The sequence below is a fragment of the Odocoileus virginianus genome, chromosome 7 (genome assembly GCF_023699985.2).
Source record: "Odocoileus virginianus isolate 20LAN1187 ecotype Illinois chromosome 7, Ovbor_1.2, whole genome shotgun sequence".
NCBI lineage: Eukaryota > Metazoa > Chordata > Mammalia > Artiodactyla > Cervidae > Odocoileus > Odocoileus virginianus.
This window is the reverse complement of record NC_069680.1, coordinates 72,128,518-72,135,405: the sequence shown is the minus strand read 5'-3', so window position 1 is coordinate 72,135,405 and position 6,888 is coordinate 72,128,518. Positions and strand designations below refer to the sequence as shown.

Below are 6,888 nucleotides of genomic sequence, written 5' to 3'. Positions count from 1 at the left end.
AAGACTTGGGGTGAGGGGTGGTTCAGGGCACCAGCAGTTCTCGAACCTGCATCTCTTATGTCTCCTGTATTGGCAGGCAGGTTCTTTACCACTAGCGCCACCTGGGATGCCCATAACAGTTGTGTTATGGGGATTCCAACCTGCTATATTCAGGTGAGGACAGAGGCAACATTCAGAGGGAATTGGGCATGAGAAAAGCAGCATCTGTTGTTGAGACAAGGAGCTCTCAGGGAAAAATATCATACAAAGAGGAAAATTCTTTTCAAGGTTCAACTTATTATTTCCTCGATCCCACACATGTTACTTTTGCCCTTTCTGTAGAAATCCTATTGATTTATAATAAAGCTCTGCCCGTGGAGGGGAAATGAGAGCACAGGAGCACATGACTGAGTTATCATGCTTGTTGTTAATATTTGGTGTAGCTGGAAAAATTACTATGGAAAGTGTGGTCCCTGCGGAGAAGGCGTCCCAGAAACCACAGAATTTCCATCAGCACCTCCCTCATCTCTCCGCATGGTGTCTCACCTCCTCTGAGGTATCCCTGGGTACCTTCGAGGATAAAATAAGAGAATGATTTAAAGGAATTTAAAAAAGATTTCCTGTAAGCAACCCAACAGAAGAACAGTGTACCTACAGAAGAATAAACAGCCAGTCACCTTGAATTTCACTCCAACACAGAACCACCATCTCCAGAGGTTTAGATGAAGAAGGTGGTGACCCAAGAATTCTACCTTCAGCTAAATTGTCGTTCATGTGTGAAGCTGTAAAAAGATAACTTTCAGGAATGCAATGGTTTAGAAAGCATGTCACTTTCTTATTCTTCCCATAAACTGCTATAAGATATATTTCGGCTGACTAGGAGATAAATCAAATCAAGGATTAAAAAGTGGATGAGAGCGTACGCCGCCAGGAAAATCTCCTTATGTTCCCAAGAGTATAAAAGAGTCGAAGTCATATTTTCTGACTGGGGTGCAATAGAGTTTTTAAAAATGCATAATTAGTGGAATCAAGAAGTAACTTTCATAAATGATTAATGGATGAAAGATGAAATAAAAATGCAATTAAAGAAAATGAGGAATTCAATATAATAAAAACATTTCCTAATTTAATCCTAATCATTTCATTAATAAAATAAGTTGTTATATGGGGTGACAACATTGTGATCATGATAGGAGTTCCCACCTTCCCCTGAGAAGCAAATGATGGAGAGAGAAGCCACCTACCTAGGAGAAGCATCTCAACTGCCCAAGAAGCCTTCAGAGAGAGAGGGTGGATGAATTCATCTGATAGGAGTTAGCTAAGGAATAAGAAAAATAGCAGGGATGTCTTTTCTGAGGTTAAAAAGACAGATAGTGGAATCAGAAGGCATCAGCAGGATAGAGCTAGAGACTTGCCTGCAGGTCTTGAGGTTCAAGGGATGCTGAGTCCACCCTCGCATCCCTGTTCACAATGAGCTTGGTTGCATTGCATGCGCCCCTCCAGGAAACTGACTGAGCAGCTGCATCAGCCCTTGGCTGCTGTCCATGCTGCCTGCTTGGGGAGATTGCCAAAGTCTACCTGAGGCCTTGCCTTTAGGGGCCCCTTAGGAGTTCTCAGAGCTACCCTTGAGTCTACACTCAAGGAAGGAAGCCCAGGGGAGGGTCTGTGAAATGCCCTCAAGTGGCCCTTAGAGATCCTCTCCTGGTGAGTTGCCCTCTGCCCCTTTGCCTGCTTCAACCAGCACCTCTGCCCAAAGCCCACATAGCAAGGGCCATTCTTCCTCCATTTACCACTTTTTCCTTCCTTTACCAATGCCCACGGAGGATGCTAATCTGGCAGTGCCCACTGCTTGCAGGCCTCCCAGGAACTCCCCTCAGCAGCAGTGGAAAGGGAACCCGAGGCAGCAGTGCTCATGTCCTTGGGAGGCTGTCCTATTGTAGTCCTTCTGGAAACTGAGCAGAGGTCCTGCTTCCTCTCACATCCCCAGATGTGGTTTGCAGGATGGAACATGAGAATGACTCACCAAGTGCCAAGGCTGCTGATGCTCGGAAAGTGGCTTGTCCCATGGGTAGGACACCTGGGGAAGGGAACATCCTGGCACCCTGAGAAAAGGACAGGATCCTAGGTCCACTGGATGCAGCTCCCGGTATGCGTGGCCAGGGCCTCACTCCATGTTTCTGTTACTGCATATCAGTGGTCTTGCTACAGCGTGGGCCTTTGAGCATGGAGCACCCCCTCACCCTGGTGCCCTCTGCCCCTTCCTCCACTGCACTGCCTGGTCCACCAGCGCCACTGTGTAGCATGTCTCTGCATTGCTCTCCTGCCTGCAGCTCCACACTCTCTCTTTGATCTTCTAAATGCCACCTGAAGATGATTTTCCTACAACACAAATCTGATCACATCTTCATCCTTTACATTTTTCTGGGTCTGCTCATTAGCTCTTTGGATAGTACCCGAAGGCAACTGCATGATTCTGCATGTCTTTTCTGGGCTTATTTTGCTCCTTTCCATCTCAGACTCTTCTCCAGCCTCTCAGAATGACTTGGTATTTCCCATCTTGGGCCGCTGCTTATGCTCCATGCACTGCCTAATCAGACAGCACTGCTGTTTCATCAGGGAGAGTAGCTTCTTCTCATACTACGGGTCTCAGACATTCCTTGAGCAGGAGAGCCTTCCCTGGTCCTTGAGGCCTGGCTTAGGTAGTGCTTCAGAGTTCTTCAGGCATATTTTTCTTCCCCATCACAGCAGGCATCACGCCCAACTGTACTGCTTATTTTCTGGTACACTCCCAACAGACCCTAGGTTCTGCCAGGCCAGAAAATGTGTTCTGATCATTTCTTGTTTATGTATTTGTTTGGATCCTGCTGCTGACTCATAACTGGTTCAAAAAGTGCTTGCACTGATGAACATAGATGCAAAAATCCTCAACAGAATTTTAGCAAACAGAATTCAGAAACACATCAGAAAGCTCATACACCACAACCAAGTTAGGTTTATTCCAGGAATGCAAAGATTCTTCAGTATATATAAATCAATCACTGTGATGTACCATGTTAACAAATTGAAAGATAAAAACCATATGATCATCTCAATAGATGCAGAAAAAGCCTTTGACAAAATTCAGCCCCCATTTATGATTAAAACTCTTCAAACAATGGGCATAGAAGGAACCTACCTCAACATAGTAAAGGCCATATATGATAAGCCTAACATTATTCTCAGTGGTGAAAAACTGAAAGGATTCCCCATAAGATCACGAACAAGACAAGGGCGTCCACTTTCACCACTATTATTCAACATAGTTTTGGAAGTCTTAGCTACAACAATCAGAGAAGAAAAAGAAATAAAAGGAATCCAGATCAGAAAAGAAGAAATAAAGCTCTCATTGTTTGCAGGTGACATGATACTGTACATGGAAAACCCTTAAGATAGTATCAGAAAGTTACTAGAGCTAATCAGTGAATTTAGCAAAGTTTCAGGATACAAAACCAATACACAGAAATCACTTGCATTTATATATACTAACAATGAAAGCCCAGGTTGGATGCATGAGACAAGTGCTCAGGCCTGGTGCACTGGGAAGACCCAGAGGGATGGGGTGGAGAGGGAGGTGGGAGGGGGGACCGGGATGGGGAATATATGTAAATCCATGGCTAATTCATTTCAATGTATGACAAAAACCACTTCAATGCTGTAAAGTAATTAGCCTCCAACTAGTAAAAATAAATGGAAAAAAAAAAAGAATAAAAAAAAAAAGAATACTGGAAATAAAAAACAATGAAAAATCAGAGAAAGAAATTAAGGAATCAATCCCATTTACCATTGCAACAAAAAGAATTAAATATCTAGGAAAAAAAACTTACCTAAGGAGATAAAAGAACTGTACACAGAAAATTATAAGACACTAATGAAAGAAATCAAAGACAACATAAACAGATGGAGAGATATTCCATGTTCCTGGGTAGGAAGAATCAATATTGTGAAAATGACTATACTACCAAACACAATCTACAGATTCAATGTGATCTCTATCAAATTATCAATGGCATTTCTCACAGAACTAAAACAAACAATTTCACAATTCATATTGAAACACAAAAGACCCCGAATAGCCAAAGCAGTCTTGAGAAGAATGGAGCTGGATGAATCAACCTTCCTGACTTCAGACTATACTACAAAGCTACAGTCATCAAGACAGTATGGTCCTGGCACAAAAACAGAAATATAGACCAATGGAACAAGATAGAAAGCCCAGAATAAACTCATGTACCTATGGGTAGCTTATTTTTGACAAAGGAGGCAAGAATATATAATGGAGCAAAGAAAGCCTCTTCAATAAATGTTTCTGGGAAAACTGGACAGCTACATGTTAAAGAATGAAATTAGAACACTTCCTAACACCATACACAAAGATAAACTCAAAATGGATTAAAGACCTAAATGTAAGACCAGAAACTATAAAACTCTTATAGGAAAACATAGGCAGAACACTCAATGACATAAATCAAAGTGAGATCCTCTATGACCTATCTCCTAGAGTAATGGAAATAAAGACAAAAGTAAACAAGTGGGACCTTATTAAACTTAAAAGCTTTTGCACAGCAAAGGAAACTATAAGCAAGGTGAAAGAACAACCCTCAGAATGGGAAAAAATAATAGCAATTGAAACAACTGACAAGGGATTAATTTCCAAAATATACAAGCAGCTCATACAACTCAATGCCCGAAAAACAACCCAATCAAAAAGTTGGAAAAAGACCTAAACAGACATTTCTCTGAAGAAGACATACAGATGTCTAATAAACACATGAAAAGATGCTCAACATCACTCATTATTAGAGAAATGCAAATCAAAACTGCAGTGAGATATCACCTCACACTGTTCAGAATGGCCATCATCAAAAAGTCTACAAACAATAAATCCTGGAGAGATTGTGGAGAAAAGGGAAGGCTCTTGTACTGTTGGTGGGAATGTAAATTGATACAGCCACTATGGAGGATGGTATGGAGATTCCTTAAAAAACTAGGAATAAAACCACCATATGACCCAGCATTCCCACTCCTAGGCATATACCCTGAGGAAACCAGGGTTGAAAAAGACACATGTATCCCATTGTTCACTGCAGCACTATTTACAATAGCTAGAACATGGAAGCAACCTAGATGTCCATCGACAGATGAATGGATAAAGAAGTAGTGGTACATATACACAATGGAATATTACTCAGCCATAAAAAGGAACACATTTGAGGTGGATGAACCTAGAACCCACTATACAGAGTGAAGTGAGTCAGAAAGAGAAATATAAATATTGTGTTCTAATGCACATATATGGAATCTAGAAAAATGGTACTGAATTTATTCACAGGGCAGCAATGGAGAGACAGACATAGAGAATAGACTTACGGACATGGGGAGAGGGGAGGAGAGGGTGAGATGTATGGAAAGAGTAACATGGAACTTACATTACCATATGTAAAATAGATAGCTAAGGGGAATTTGCCGTGTGGCTCAGGAAACTCAAACAGCGGCTCTGTATTAACCTAGAGGGGTGGGATGGGGAGGGAGATGGGAGGGAGGTTCAAAAGGGAGGGGTATATGTGTACCTGTGGCTGATTCATGTTGAGGTTTGACAGGAAACAAAATTCTATAAAGCAATTATCCTTCAATACAAAAATAAAAAGAGGCACTACCGTGCTGGGCCGATCAGAGAGCAGAGTGGGGCCCCTCCCCGCCGGTGACTGGAGGAGCGTGATGGGCTGGGGCGGTGACTCTGGTGCATGCACTCCACCGCACAGTTTGCAGACTGCTGTGAATCCGTGCTCCTACCCTGCGCGAATCCATAAGCCGCTTTCCCTGCTGTCTAACCCGCTGAGCTCCGCGATGCCACTGGACCTCAGCAAGTGGTCCGGGTCTTTGAGCCTGCAGGAAGTCGATGAGAGGCCGCAGCACCCTCTGCCGCCCGGCGGAGGTCAACGAACTGTGCAAAGTGCTGACACCCACCCAGGTTAAGAACCGGCCCACTAGCATTACATGGGATGACCTTGATCCAGGTAAATTATACACCTTGGTCTTGACAGACCCGGTGCTCCCAGCAGGAAGGACCCCAAATACAGGGAATGACACCATTTCCTGGTGGTCAACGTGAAGGGCAACGACATCAGCAGTCACAGTTCTCTCCGATTATGTGGGCTCTAGGCCTCCCAAGGGCACAGGCCTGCACCGCAACGTCTGCCTGGTTTACGAGTATGGTGACGATCCCATTCTCGGCAACTGATCTGGAGACCACTGTGGCAAATTCAAGGTGGCCTCTTTCCGCAAAAAGTATGTGCTCTGGACCCTAGTGGCCGCACGTGTTACCAGGCTGAATGGGACGATTATGTGCCCAAACTCTAGGAGCAGCTGTCTGGGGTGTAGAGGAGTTGGACTCTGTCCCAGAGTTCCCAGACAGTGTTTCAGTTTAGCGATGCATGTCGATTTCCCCATCTCCCTGCCCAAGCCCCGAGGGGTCAGATTTAGATTTAGGGTGACTTTTCTTTCCTTTTGCTTGTCTTGTGTAGTTTTAGGGGGTGTATGTTTTGATCAAATTTGAACTCCGTTTTGGTAGGGGGATTCTTTGGTACTGTGATGGGGTTTGTCAAAATGTTAATACAAGAACAACAACCCAGACTTAAAAGAAGAAAAAAAATTCTGGTAAAAAGACCAGGCCTGCAGTATTAGAGCTTCAAAAAATCTTTGAAGAAGTGAAGTCGCTCACTTGTGTCCGACTCTTTGCGACCCCATGGACTGTAGCCCGCAGGCTTCTCAGTCCGTGGGAATTTCCAGGCATGAATACTGGAGTGGGTTGCTATTTCCTTCTCCAGGGGAATCTTTCCGACCCAGGGATCGAACCTGGGTCTCCCGCACTGT

At 43.7% G+C, this 6,888-nt stretch overlaps 1 pseudogene; it reads left to right on the top strand.

The window, feature by feature from the left end:
* Positions 1-5,862: 5,862 nt before the first annotated feature.
* On the top strand, positions 5,863-6,396 carry LOC110144985 (phosphatidylethanolamine-binding protein 1 pseudogene; annotated as a pseudogene).
* The last annotated feature ends 492 nt before the right edge of the window (positions 6,397-6,888 follow it).